This window comes from Callithrix jacchus, chromosome 14 (genome assembly GCF_049354715.1).
Source record: "Callithrix jacchus isolate 240 chromosome 14, calJac240_pri, whole genome shotgun sequence".
NCBI lineage: Eukaryota > Metazoa > Chordata > Mammalia > Primates > Cebidae > Callithrix > Callithrix jacchus.
This window is the reverse complement of record NC_133515.1, coordinates 102,847,686-102,861,762: the sequence shown is the minus strand read 5'-3', so window position 1 is coordinate 102,861,762 and position 14,077 is coordinate 102,847,686. Positions and strand designations below refer to the sequence as shown.

Here is a 14,077-nt window from a genome sequence, read left to right as displayed (position 1 = left end):
AGAGCTCTTCTAGGTGCTGGCATGGCTTTGACCTTGAATCCTACCTGGCCATAGTGAATGGGCTTCTCCCTTGATCTGGGTGTCATACCCTGGATTTGGTTCTGTGGCATGTCCAGTCCTAGCCTCAGAGGCTTTGCCTTCTTACCCTTTAACAGGTAGGAGGAAAGGAGTGTGTTGCACTCTTTTAACTGAAAGATTAGTGCACTCACAGGCAAAGTGCAGGTTCACAGTCCCTTTATTCATAGTTTTAAATCCAAAAAGCTCTGAAAACTAAAAGTTTTCTTGTAACTCATACCTGACCTAAGCATATTTGGCAGGAAGATCTAATGTGAACTTCAGCTGTTTATGGTCCTTATTCCTCCTGCTTTGTATAGTATTCATATATTCTGCTGTGTAAATATTAATTTATTTGATTATATGTGCTGCTGCCCTGGCCCCTCTGAGCCTGTTACATAATATATTGCATATACACCGTATCACTTTTTTTAAATCTAAAAATATTCTGGATTTCATAATACATCTGGCTGTAAGTATTTTAGATAGGGGACAAAGGGCCTGTGATCTCATTTAATCCTTGCCAACTGCCTTGTGAAATAACCAGTATATCCATATTAAGATGAGAAAACTGATATTAGAAAGACTGGTTAATTTGTCCAGGGTCACAGAACCATTATGAGGAAGAGCCAGGATTAAATATGTGCTTTTCAGATTTCAAGATGCACACCTTGTCCACACTCCACGTGGTTGGTCTTCCTAGCTTCTTTAGGGTGGTAAGCCCGGGGTGTGAATAATGAAAGCAAGACTGAAACAGGACCATGAGCAAGAACATGGGCCTAACTTAGAACCTTGCTGCTCAGAGTGTGGTCTATGGACCAGCAGCACTGTCTGAGAGCATTTTGTTAAAAACACAGAAGCTTAGAGCACACCCAGGACCTACTGAAACAGAAAGTGCATTTTATCCAACATCCCCCGCTTCCGGGATTTCATTTGCACATTTAAGTGTGAGGAGTCTTTGGCTAGAGGTTTGGAGGAGGAAGAGAACCCATGCCATTCTAAAAAGGGCTCCAAATGCCAGAGTGTCATTTCTTGCCAGGCTCATGCTAGAGGGTGGAGACTCTGCTGGAAGCAAATTTGGAGGGAGTGGAAGGTAATGGTTCCCAGTCCAACAATGGTTACAAAAGAGAGCTATGTGCCCCTGAAGAGAACATCATTGCACATTTGATCTAAGAGAACAGCCCTTTGCCTCAACAATTGACTTCCCAAGCTAGTGCTATTTTTCTGTTTATCAAAGCACATCCTATAACTGCACATTTATCTTTGGGAAAACTCAGGTAACTGTCCTACTAAAAAGTGTAGCAAATCAATCAAAATCATAATGATTAATTATGTGTTCGTTAATGGTATGGCCCCAGAGAAGGGTTTCTCCAATTTCACCATTGGCGCTATGGGCTGGGTAAGTCTTGGTTGTGGGGACCGTCCTGTGTAACGGGGGCTGTTTAGCAGCCTCAGTCGCCTCTACATTCCAAATACCAGTAGCAACCCCCACTCCCAATCATGAAAATAAAAAATGTTTCCAGCCATTGCCGAATGTCACTGGAAAGGAGGAGGGTGTTGGAGGAAGGAGGAGATCACTCAGTTGAGAACTTTTTTTGAATTCACTAGAAATTTTTTGAATTCACTCTTTTCTACCTGGCAGTTCATAAAGCTCAAGACATGACTTCCTGATCATTGATCAAGTGACCAACACTTAGCTGTTATTAAGTGGGGCTCTTCAGAAAGAATGTTTCGCATGAATGGACAATAGAAAATACACATATCTGGTATGGTAATTGCATGGAGGACAGTGCCTTTGAGAAGAAATCTTGTCACCTGGATGCCAATTCTCTTAGCAAACTGTATTTGGGAGTTGTTTATGAGCTGTGAAATTCAATCTGCTCGCTTTGGAATTCTTGCCTATTTGGGCGTGCAGAGTTCTGTTTTAAGGATAAATTTTACATTTGTTGAAAAGTATGAGGCATGGGGAGTTGGGGCTGAAAGTCAGGCTCCTGGAATACAACTCCCAAGAAAGCGCAGGAGGGAAGGCTGCCCACACTTTATAGGATGCAGAGGAGGCAGCCTGCACATCCAATGATGGACAGAGCTGAAGCATGTGGGTTCTGCCTTTGGCCTTGGCACACTGATTCTGGCAAATAAAGATTGCGCATGGTTGGTAGCTCTCAAATGTCTACTGGCAAAGTCCCTGAAAAAATGGGTTCTTTATTTTTCTGCAGTGACTATAAAATGAAAAGGGCAAGATTCTAAAGAACCCCTGAAGCTGTTATTTCTGGGGACAAACATTTTCCTGCCACTTCAACAGTTTCTGTAAAACCAGCAGGACTAGCTAGAGGCAGCATGAAGAGGAACAATAGTGGGCGGGGCAAAGGCATTAGCAGCAGATCATCAATTCACACATTGAGAGCATCAGCAGCAATGATGGAAAAGAGATCTAAATCCATTAGGAATCACTGTGCCTGTAGAGACCCTATAATCACACTGGATGGAATCATCGAGTCAGGTGCATTTGTTCTCTGCAAAATGAGTGTCTCACTCTTCCATATTCCTACTTAAATCAGGGCAGGTTAACTTGGGTGACATATTCAAGGACATGTAACTAGTACCTTGACCTTCCTTCTCAAGGAGGACAGAAAACGCCATTGCTTCTCCCATGGAACTCAGTCTAAAGAGCTAATATGCTGTGTAACTGTGTTCCAAGTAATGCCAACACGTAGCTCATCTACAACCAATTAGCTGCAGGATGCTACAATACTGGTCAGAAGTTTAAGGGATGCTGTGATGCTCCCACTCATCCTTTCTCTTTTTTCTCTTTACTGTCTGCTTAGTTGCATATTACTTTGCACTGCATGGATTTGCTTCCCTCTCGCCACCATCACTAGGCAGAGTAATGTCGATTGTGTTTCTTCCATCCTAGGTTCTCCCTTTCTCTTTAGGATGAACTTGCCTTTCATAGCCACTCCTTCCACTGCCACCCAGAGAAGATCTCAGGCTGCCCAGCCTGGTCCAGGGCATTGCTACTCAACTCAGAGCATGGTTGATGGGTCTGCTTGTTACAGAAATTAATTAATACAGAAATTAAGAGTAAGCAGTTTGAAACTTTTAATAGCAAACTGACAGCAATTTTATAGTCTAATACTAATCTAATATATTAAAATAAATCTATTAATTAATATAAATCTAATACAAATCTGACTTTTTGTATTTCATTTCATTTATTTCTCTTTTTCTTTTGGTAATTCATTCGGAATATATTTTTTAAATTTTGGTCTCCTAAGGATTAAGGACAAACAAATTTGCTCTCTCTGCATGTGGTTTAACAAGCATGGGTCTAGGGACCCCATCTGGTTGCCAGACCAAAATGACTTCATCCTTTGCCCCACCTCTTATCTTTCTAGTCATTTCCTAACACCGTGGCCACAGAATGACTGAAGCCACTGTTCAGAGGCTAGCTTCACCAATTCCTCATAGGAAATGCAGTATGTTTTAGGTTAGTGCTGCGCAGGTTCTGTGATGAGGCTGAGCTTATTATCCTTGTGGTGAAAGATGAAGGGAATCATCTTCTTAGAAGAGGAAGAGAAGAGAGTTCGTTCTTTTTGATCTGCTTTATTGCTATCTGTTACCAGCCGTGGAAGAGCTGCTGAACCAATCCTGCACTTTTGTGAGGCAGAAGTGTCATAGATATTTATCCGTTTCATAGTCTTTGCTCGCGGTGGGGTAGTTACAGCTGCACTTAATGAGGAACTTCACAGACCAGCAGATCTCATGGAATGGAAACGGCAAAGAGAATGTGAATGCGCAAACGCAAACACTCTGAATTATCAGATTATGCATCAAAATGAGGATTCTATGCAGATGTTGAAGTTTTTGTGAAAAATAAACACAATAAATTGACAATATACAAAATAAACAGATTCAAAACTTTTTAATAGAATTTCAGTGTAATACCTATCAAGATACTTTGGGAGGCTGAGGAGGGAGGATCGCTTGATGCCAGGAGTTCAAGACCAGCTTGAGCAACATAGCAAGACCTCATCTCTACAAAAAATTTAAAAATTAGCTGGGCATGGGGGCACAGCTGTGGTCAGAGCTACTTTGGAGACTGAGGTGGAAGGATTGCATGAGCCTAGTCGTTTGAGGTTGTAGTGAGCTGTGATCGTGTCGCTGTACTCCAGCTAGGGCAACAGAGTGAGACACCTTCTAAAATAAAATACTTTTTGAAGGCACTCCCTAGGAAGATCCTGTCTGAAAGGTTAGAGGCTGGGTGGAATAAGTGAAACAGCAGAGCAGCAGGGGTTTAGAAGTGACAGCTTGACACTCCCTGAACATGGAAAAGTCACATTATTTATGTCTCTATTTCCTCATCTATGAAATGGGGATTCTAATGCTCTCTACTTCATAGTTGATGTGAGGATGAAATAAGTTAGTACAAAGATGTAAAGCACTTAAAGCAGGGCTCATACTTAAGACGGGCATGTTGATTACATGCTGAGCTTCAATTATCCAATTTGTAAAATGGAGAAAATGAACTCCAGGGTTATCTTTGAAGAAACACCTAAAGCAGACCAGCTAGTTTTCTTTTCTCCAAATAATTCTGAAGAGTCTCCAGGGTGCTGTGGATTTTCCTGATTTCTGTATGATTCACTCCTCAGGTTCAGCCAGCAAGTTCTGTCAAATTGCTTTCATTTTTTCAAAGTGAATTAAAACTATGGAGGGTCCTAATAAGCCCATTCATTCCATCATTTATTCAACAGGTACTTTGAAGGGCTACCCCGTGCTAGCCACTGTTCTAGATGCCTGAGATTTATCAGTAAGCAAACAAAGATTCCTAACTCCAGGGAGCATGCATTGTGGGGGAAGGTGGTGATCAGATCAGAAACAGAACCCAATTTATAATTCAATTATATGGTATGATAGAAAGTGGTAAGCTCTATGTTAAAAAGGAAAGCTAGACCTGGGTAGGAGGGTAGGAAGGAAATGCAGAAGGTAGGGGAAAGAGGCAGTTGCTACAGGTATTTAATAGGGTCCTCGGGGTGGACCACATGTGGAAGGTGTGATGGAAACAACATCCTGAAGGAGGTGGGGAATTAGCAAGTTTAATCTTGTGGGCAGCACTCCCAGCAGGAGAAACAGCAGCGCAAAGGCCTTGAGGCAGGACCACATCTGTCGTGTTCAAGGGACAGCAAGACCAATTTGACTGCAGTGGAGTGAGTGATTGAGGTGGATTATCTAAATTCCAATACCAGGCTCTCTAGCTCTCTTCCTCCCTTGGATTCTTCATAAACTCTGGGGCTCATGGAGTCCTGATAAAACTTCTCCCATGGGCAGCAACGAATTGTCTGATGCTTTGGTGAGGCCCTCTGCAATTTGATGATCCTGTGCTGTGCAGATAAAGCGGCTGGCTGGTTCAGACAACGTCAAGGGCTGTCTCACCATCTCCTATTGAAGCTGGAAAATTCCTGTTACTCGAAGTCAAGCTTGACCTCTCAAGTAGCCTCTTCAGGAAGAGCCAGACAGGATGTAGGCTCCTGTCCTCACAGAATCCAGAGCCACACTGCTTTTTCTACTCTTGGGTGGCCACGCCTTGTTGACAAGCTTTTCTTTGCCATCCTTGAAAGATGAAGGATCCTGAACTTGTGTTTCTCAGACAAGCTCCACTGCTTCAGTGAGTCTAGGCTGGGAGTTCCAGGTTGATAGCTGGCGTTATTTTGTTTGCGAGGCAGAACATTACAGAAAATAAGGAAAGGTTGACTGAAGAATACAAAGTTTCAGTTAGGAATAAGATCAGGAGGTGTATTCCACAACACGGTGACCACAGTTAATAACCATGTATTGGCCGGGTGTGGTGGCTCAAGCCTGTAATCCCAGCACTTTGGGAGGCTGAGGTGGGTGGATCACGAGGTCAATAGATCGAGACTATCCTGGTCAACATGGTGAAACCCCGTCTGTACTAAAAATATAAAAAAAATTAGCTGGGCATGGTGGCGTGTGCCTGTAATCCCAGCTACTCGGGAGGCTGAGGCAGGAGAATTGCCTGAACCCAGGAGGCGGAGGTTGCGGTGAGCCGAGATCGTGCCATTGCACTCCAGCCTGGGTAACAAGAGCGAAACTCCGTCTCAAAAAAAATAAATAAATAAATAAAATAAATAACCATGTATTGCATGATAGAAAATTTCAAAGAGTGTAGATTTTAAGTGTTCTTACTAGAAAAAAAAGGTGTGTGAGGTAATGAATATGTTAATTCGCTCACTTTATCTATTTCAGAATGTATACATATTTCAAAACACGTTGTACATAGTACACATATACAATTTTTTTTGTCAGTTGAAAAAATACATTTAAAATGTTTTTTTTTTTAAAAAAAGCAAGGATTTGACGGTGCTTGGCAGGCAAGCACTCCTCCTCCGGGGTCAGGCAGGCCTGCGCAGGCGCTATGCTCCCCACAGCTCTGCAGCTATTGACAGTTGCAGGTTCAGAATCGTGAGAGGTTGCCCACTGCACCCACTGCACATGGAGGCGGGGCTGCCGACGACACAGACTGTTCAGCTCTCTCTGGAGGCTCTCACTCATATCTTCTCCCAAAAGAAAATACAACGATTAAATGAGATAAGACAGAAGATACCTGGCTGGTGGATGGCCCTGTCTTATTTTAAATTATGGCCTTTTTTCTGTAGCAGAGGTCTGTGGATCATGATGATTCTGTAGAGGCCTCCTTCTCCAGCACCACCGTTTTATGGCTGGGGACCTTGAGACACAGAGAGGTCAGCTGTCTTGCGCATGGTCCGTCTGTTGGTGGCCAAGCTGGGACCAGAGTCCAAGCCTCCTGCCTCCCAGCCCAGAACTCATTTCAGAATATGTCAACTCCAAGACTCACTTTCTACCTCAAGAATTTTACTGTTAATTTGTTTTTCTTCTTATCCTGTTAGCAGATGTAGTTTTTCCTCTCCAGCTGTCCTGTCAACTCAAGGCCGAATAGTTCCTCCCACATTCAAAAGAAGTCACACATTTGCTACTAACTTTGAGGTCCTGTGGAAAAGCTTGGGGAACATTAAGGGTAAATAGGAAAGAAATCTAAATTCTCAAGACATATACATTTTAGCGGGAGAGACAATCATGAATCATACACATGAGCATAAAGCCGTGTGCTGAGGAGAAAGGTTCAGGTTGTAAGGCTCAAGGATAGGACAACTTTGCTGAAGGAGAAGGAGAGAAACGTGAGCTGGTGGTCGGCCAAGCCAGGTTTGCATCTAACGGCTCCACTTCTGAATAAAACGCTCTGTTTGGAAACTCCTTGTCATTAGGAATTATCAACACTCTGGCTTTCCATGTTGGTGGGAAAAGCTGTGGCTGTCACAGGAATAGGGTGGGATATTTTAAAACGACAGCTCGAAGAAAGCATCTCTGTTTTTCCTGCAATCACCATTTTTGGCTCTGAACAGGAGCCCCCCCATTGCCTGTAAGTTGATCTTTCTCCTTGAGGTTACTCTTCATAAATTTTCTGAGGGCCTCCTCTTCTGAATATATGAGGGGTCTATCAATGCAGCACAGACAGGACCACTTCAGTTTGCAACATAGAACAGAACAAACAAAAAGTTCCATTTCAGATTAACTAGAAAATGTATCCAATGGAACCTTTATGCTTTTACATAGAATGTAATATTCTAGCACATGGCTCTACATTGTAAAATAAATTTAATGTTTCCAGGCTGAATTAAATAGGATTTTCTCTGTGTTCTCACAGCATCTGTGCATGCCTCTGTTACTCGTAATAATGTCCCCAGTGTTTATTTAGCAGGTACTATGGTAATAGGTAGTGTAGCAGATATTGAGGTATAGAGACTTAATGAGACATCGACATGATATTCTTACTAGTACTGAATGTAAAATTTTAACCATAATTATAAGGCACTGTGGGAAGTACAATAAACCCTAAAAATGTAAGTGGCTCAACACAATAGAAGTTTGTTTTTTTACCCCCATAAAGTCTAAATATGTTTCTAATTAGTGGGAGACTCTCTTCTAATGAGTAATTCAGAGATCCAGTTTTTTCCCATTTGGTGACTCAATCATCTTCAATGTCTGGCTTCCAAGTTTATCTGGAGTGTCAGGAAACGGACAGTATACAGGAGGGGGCGCATCTTCCTCAGACTTCCCTTGGCTTACAAGTAGCTACTCGTCTCTCTTCATAATCCATTGATTACTTTTAGGTACTAGAGAAGGTGGGAAATCAAGCCCCTGGATAGGCTTTGATTATTGCTGGCCTTCAAATAACAGCTCTACTGTATGCAAAGGGAGCAAGAATCTCTGGTGGCCAGCTACTGCCCATGCCGCTGTCTTGAGTTTGGTCTGTGTACAGTTGTGGCACCTGTGTGGCTGGGGGATAGCCACATGACTAAGTTCTGGCCAATGGGATAAATGTGGAAGTGTTGAGGCGCCACCTTCAAGAAATACTTTAATATCAGCTGTGGCTCCCTTGTCTCTTTCCTCTTGATCCCTCTTTGCTGGGAGTAACAGCTGGAGCCTCAGCCGCCATCTTGGATACTGTGAGGTTGAGGACCACATCCAGGATGGTAGTGGTAGAGGGAAAGGTTCAAAAATGTCTGAGTCTATGAAAGTGTTTGGGGCAGAGCAAATGACCTGGACTACCCCCTCAGATTTTATATGAGGAAGAAATAAATTTCAATCTTTTTACAATATATGTGGTTGTGGGATTTGTTAATTCCAACGGAACCTAATCTTAAGTGATTTAGAGGGTAATGCTTGTAAAAGGCTGGGAATTATATTGGGCTTGGAGTCACGTGGGAGTTCTGAAAGTGTTGAGAATCTGATGTTGCTGTGATGTAAGGCACATGGCCTGGGGCAGGGGAAGGCAGACATTTTCCATAAAAGGCCAGCTAGTGAATAGTTTAGACCTTGTAGGCCATATGATCTCTGTAGCAATTATTCAACTCTGCTGTTGTGCTGTGAAAGCAGCCATAGAAATGGTGTAATGGAATGAGATTAGCTGTGTTCCAATAAAACTTTATTTTAAAAACTAGGTGGAGAGCCATGTTTGGTCTTCGAGAATAATCACGCTGCATTGTTTCATCAGTGATCATTTATTGATGAGCCCCTCAATATCTTGTGTGATTTTTTTTCTAGCTATATATACAGGTATGTGACATGGTGTCAGGAAGAAAGTGGAGGCTCGTCTGGCATCTGTGTCTTGCCAGATGAGTGGTCTAACCCAACCCTCCAGCTGTGCTTACATCCACCTACTCTGGGTGCTGAGGGGATAATCACCTAATTTCCTCCTACTGACATATTCCCATTTTGACCTTTAATAGAAGCTTTTAGTGTTTTAAGCAAAAGAAGACACCAGTAGTGGAATGTTTCTAGAAACTTGGCAGTCAGTGAAAGTGGGAAGTTTTTGGCCGGGCATGGTGGCTCATAGCACTTTGGGACACTGAAGTGGGTAGATCACCTTAGCCCAGGAATTTGAGACCAGCCTGGCTAACATGAAAAAATCCCATCTCTACCAAAAAAATACAAAAATTGTCTAGGCATGGTGGCACATACCTGTAGTCCTAGCTACTCTGGAAGCTGAGGTGGGAGGATGGCTTGAGCCTCAAAGGTGGAGGCTGCAGTGAGCCCAGATGGTGCCACTGTGCTGCAGCCTGGGTGGCAGAACCAGACCCTGTAGGAAGTTTTTATCATTAGGTAGCGGAGCCTTTTGGCATTTATGTCTACTAATAGACCTGAATCTTATTTGAGAGATCTGTCTTCTCTAACAGAGTACCGTTATATCAAAAAAGAAGATGTTGCAGTGTTTAGGAGTGTGCGTTCATGATGAAAAGTATTTTGAAATAAGGGCAGAAGTTCTCGTTTACTTTTTTACTTTGCTGGAGCAAAGTGCAGGGAAAAAAATTATTCCTTCTAAGCCTTAACATATTCATCTTTAAAATGGTGTCAGGGCTATCCATTTGAGAACTTTGCTGTGAGAATTAAAGTAAATGTAATCAAGAGTACAAAGTGTCTCTGTAATAAACAGGGGCTAAATATGTACTTGTAGCTCAATCGCAAATAAATTACATGGGTTTAATCCTCAACATTAAATCAGAAATGATAAATGATTTGGCCCGTCTGTTTCACTCAAACTAGTGAGAGACATTTATTTAACAAACAGCTATTAAATTCTTCTCATCAGCTGGGTGGAATAATATAGATTTGAGTTGATTCCTAAGGTGGGGAATCTGATACAATAGGTAGCATCTTGCAGGCCTCTTTGTATAAGCTCTAGGAAGATGTTTGTATGAGCTCGTAGATCTTCAGGTCATGGCCAAGTTCTCTGGAGTCAATGTCTAAGAGAAAGACATTTTAAAAGGTGAAGAGGGCAAATTGACCTTTGAAAATACATTAGGTTTTGTGCACAAAAGAATTCAAATCATTGATCTATGATCAGGAACCACACAGACAGGAAGTAACAATGTTAGGAATTCAAATGCTTAAACAAAATTGGGTCGAAGCAGATCAAACTGGCGTGTTTCTCAAATGGATCTAGAATGCCTTTTATTGGGATTTGAACAAACATTTCGAGAGCTGTCAAGGGCAGAGACTCGGCAGATGTTTTCCACAGACTCAGTATTCATTAAAGAGCTGAGTATACCCTAAAATTTAGGAAACACTCAAATAGGAACATTGTTAAGTGGAGGAAAATCTGTTTGCTTTCCTGACACCCTCTCTCATCTAAATCAGCTATGACCATTCATCTAACTCACCCATATAGGTCACAGAAACTTATACTGCTCAGAACTCTGAGAAGATCTAGAGGCTGAGAACTATTAACTAAGCTTTCATCATTAATTGTTATGCTTCCTTTTTTTTCCCTTCTAAGCTTTTATTGAGAAAATTTCCCCAAAGCTATAATTACACTGAACAATGTCAGAACTTATTTAATGAAGCAGAGAGCAGAAACTTTTTGAGGCAGCAAAATTTGCAACCAATTAAATATTAATGAAATATAGTCTGTCTCAGAATCCTTTTTCACATTCTTTTTTTCTCATACTTGCATTTAATCTACAGAACCTTCAATCATTATTTATATTAGAATTAGTGAAATAAAAATGTATGAATAATTTCACAATTTCCCCAAGAGCAATTTTCCTGTACCAATTAAGAATATGAGTGGAAAAGAGGCTTAAAATCACTGTAATGAGCACTACATTTTTAGATTATTAAAACTGATGCTGCAAAATTGTCACCTCAATGAGGACAACCTTTATTCCTTGCTTTTTCCAGTTGTTGATTTTAATTAAAAAGTTGTTATCTGTTAGTTGTAGAATAGATAAATTTTGTTATCTATTTTATGGGTAGTATCTCAATTGAGTCATATTTCATAAATTGACCAGGTATTTTATTACATGGAATATATGATGTTAGGGCTCAAATTTCCCTTTATTTTAGTTCTACAAATACCATACATAAAACCCAAGCTTTCTTACCTTAGGGTGAATTGAAGAATTTTAAGTAACAAAAAGTACACAATGAACAACTATCATATGAATGGACTATACATAGTAACTAAAAATTGATGACAAAAGGATATATCAAACCATCTGGTGACCAGGCTTCCTGGATTCCATGTGGATACCAAGGTAGGAATTCTTTCTTGTCTTCCGTAAGTTCATAGAAGAATGTCTGGCATAAAACAAACAAATTGAACAAATATTCTTAGTGACAGTCAGGACTATTTCCTGTAACTTTGGAGTTTTAAAAGGGGCTCTCTGTCAAATCACTCTTCCAATCTTGCTAATTTTTATATTGAATCTCTGTGTATCATCGTATGGTTATTTTTGTTATACGTAGATTTGTCCACTGGAAAGGATTTGTCCATCCTTAATTGCGGCAAGCAATAACCCAATCTGACCAGTAGCAACACACTAGAAAAGTAGTTGAAGCCACACTAGCCACTTACTACTAACAAAACAGATAAAACTAAACAGCAATGGCTGAAAAACAAAGCCAATTGGAATCATGTTTAACTGGCCTGAGCACTGAAAGGCAGCAATGGAACCTAGAGCTTCAAGAATATTTCTGAGATGTTTTCAAAAAAGGAAAAGGCAAGAGTTGTTCATTTTATTTATCTCATTAGATACAAATGGACACAACTATTCAATTGCAATCACAATGCTGTTGTGTACAACGCCATTGTGTGCAGTATAGTACGTTAGGACACTTTGTTTTGAACTTTAAAAATGTCATCATAATCTGTCATTGAGCACCTGGAGTTAACGTCTTACTGTTTCCTTTGCTCACTATATTGAAATAATATAATTTCTAGTAGAATCTAAGCCTAGAATTTGATATGGAACAAATCAGGTGAATTTCTGGATTTATACCTTCATCAGCTTTGCTCATTTTGTCTTTCCATCTTTTTCTGAAGCTATCTACACAGTTTCCTTAAAAATTCTTTAAGTTCCTGTCTGCTAACCAGTTCTTCTAGGATCTGCTTCAGAACTCAGGCTTTTTGAAATACTTCAGTCCAATTTCATTTAAGGAATTGAGTATTTGCCCACTATGTCCCAGGCATTTTGCTGAGTACTGAGCTTAGAGTAGGAAACAAAGCAGCTGTGATCTCTGCTTGCGTGGAGTTAGAAAACATTTCTGTAAGACCTCGGATCAAGTTCACAACGGTCACTTACCTACATAGCAAGATTATTCCCGGGATCAATGAGTTTAGAAACAAAATAGCGAAAAGCATTAATAAAATGAGTAGGAATAAAAAGTTATTTCCTTAACACAGTCCAAAGGAGGATATTCTGAACAACTTTATCCCAATAAATTTGAAAACTTAAATAAAACTGATATTTTTTTTTTTAGGAAAAAAGCACACATTTATTTTTTAAAAAAGAAGGAAACCGAGTAAACTCATAACTGTTAATTAAATTAGGTAATCAAATTAGGTTACCACAATTAAGTAATCAAAGTTTTCCTTATCAAGTGATGCCTGGTTTCCCTGGTTTTCAGGTGAATTTTATGAAACCGTCAGGGAACAGGTAACTCCCATGCAAGACAAACTGATTTAAGAGCGGCAAAAGAGAAACTCTCCAACTTATGTTGTAAGCCAATGTAATTCCAGCACCAAGACAAGAAAAGAAAATTGTGATCAACTACTTCTATAGATTACAGATCCTCAATACTACACTAACAAATACAATCTGTTAATGCACAGTACAGCATTCATCTTTTTATCTTTTTTTTTTTGTATTTGTTAACTGTTTATTTATCAAGAGAAACTAATTCTTAGCGCACATATTCATGTGTCATAGTTCAGGAACCCGAGTCAGTGACAAACTTCTAGGTAATTCAACCCGAAGAAATTCTTTCTATTCCAAGATCACTTTATACTACGAAAGATACCAGCCTTCTTCATCTCCTCAAAATCTTTCTCAGGACTGTAATTTTTGTAGAAATCTGCATATGCCCTCTTTCTTGGTTCAGCCACAGCAAACTTATAGAGAGCTGCAACCCCCAGGGATACCAGGAATGCTCCAACCATATGAATTCGCAGACGCCTGGCCAGAAGGCCACGCATCTGAGGTTTTGCCAAAACTTCAGAAGCCATGGTAGTTACTGTCCTTGATACGTACTCCAACATTGCATCTTTTTATCTTTGAGCTGCTGTTGTTATCAGTCCATTCATGTCTCAGTGAGCAATGCTGGGAAAGACACACACTCCCCTATGGGATTGTAACAGGAAAGCAAACTCAGGCAGGGGTCAGGATGTAGAAGATGAGCATCTAACCTAGTCTTTGGTGGTCAAGAGGGGTAGACCGCGTCAGGTTTTTAAGAATGAAAAGGATGATGGGCGCGGTGGCTCAAGCCTGTAATCCTAGCACTTTGGGAGGCCGAGGTGAGTGAATCACGAGGTCAAGAGATCGAGACCATCCTGGTCAACATGGTGAAACCCTGTCTCTACTAAAAATACAAGAAATTAGCTGGGCATGGTGATGTGTGCCTGTAATCTCAGCTACTCAGGAGGCTGAGG

General features: G+C 40.7%; 1 pseudogene; it reads right to left on the bottom strand.

Annotated features, from left to right (window-relative positions):
* Positions 1–13,274: 13,274 nt before the first annotated feature.
* Positions 13,275–13,664, bottom strand: LOC100399738 (cytochrome c oxidase subunit VIc pseudogene; annotated as a pseudogene).
* Between the last annotated feature and the right edge of the window lie 413 nt (positions 13,665–14,077).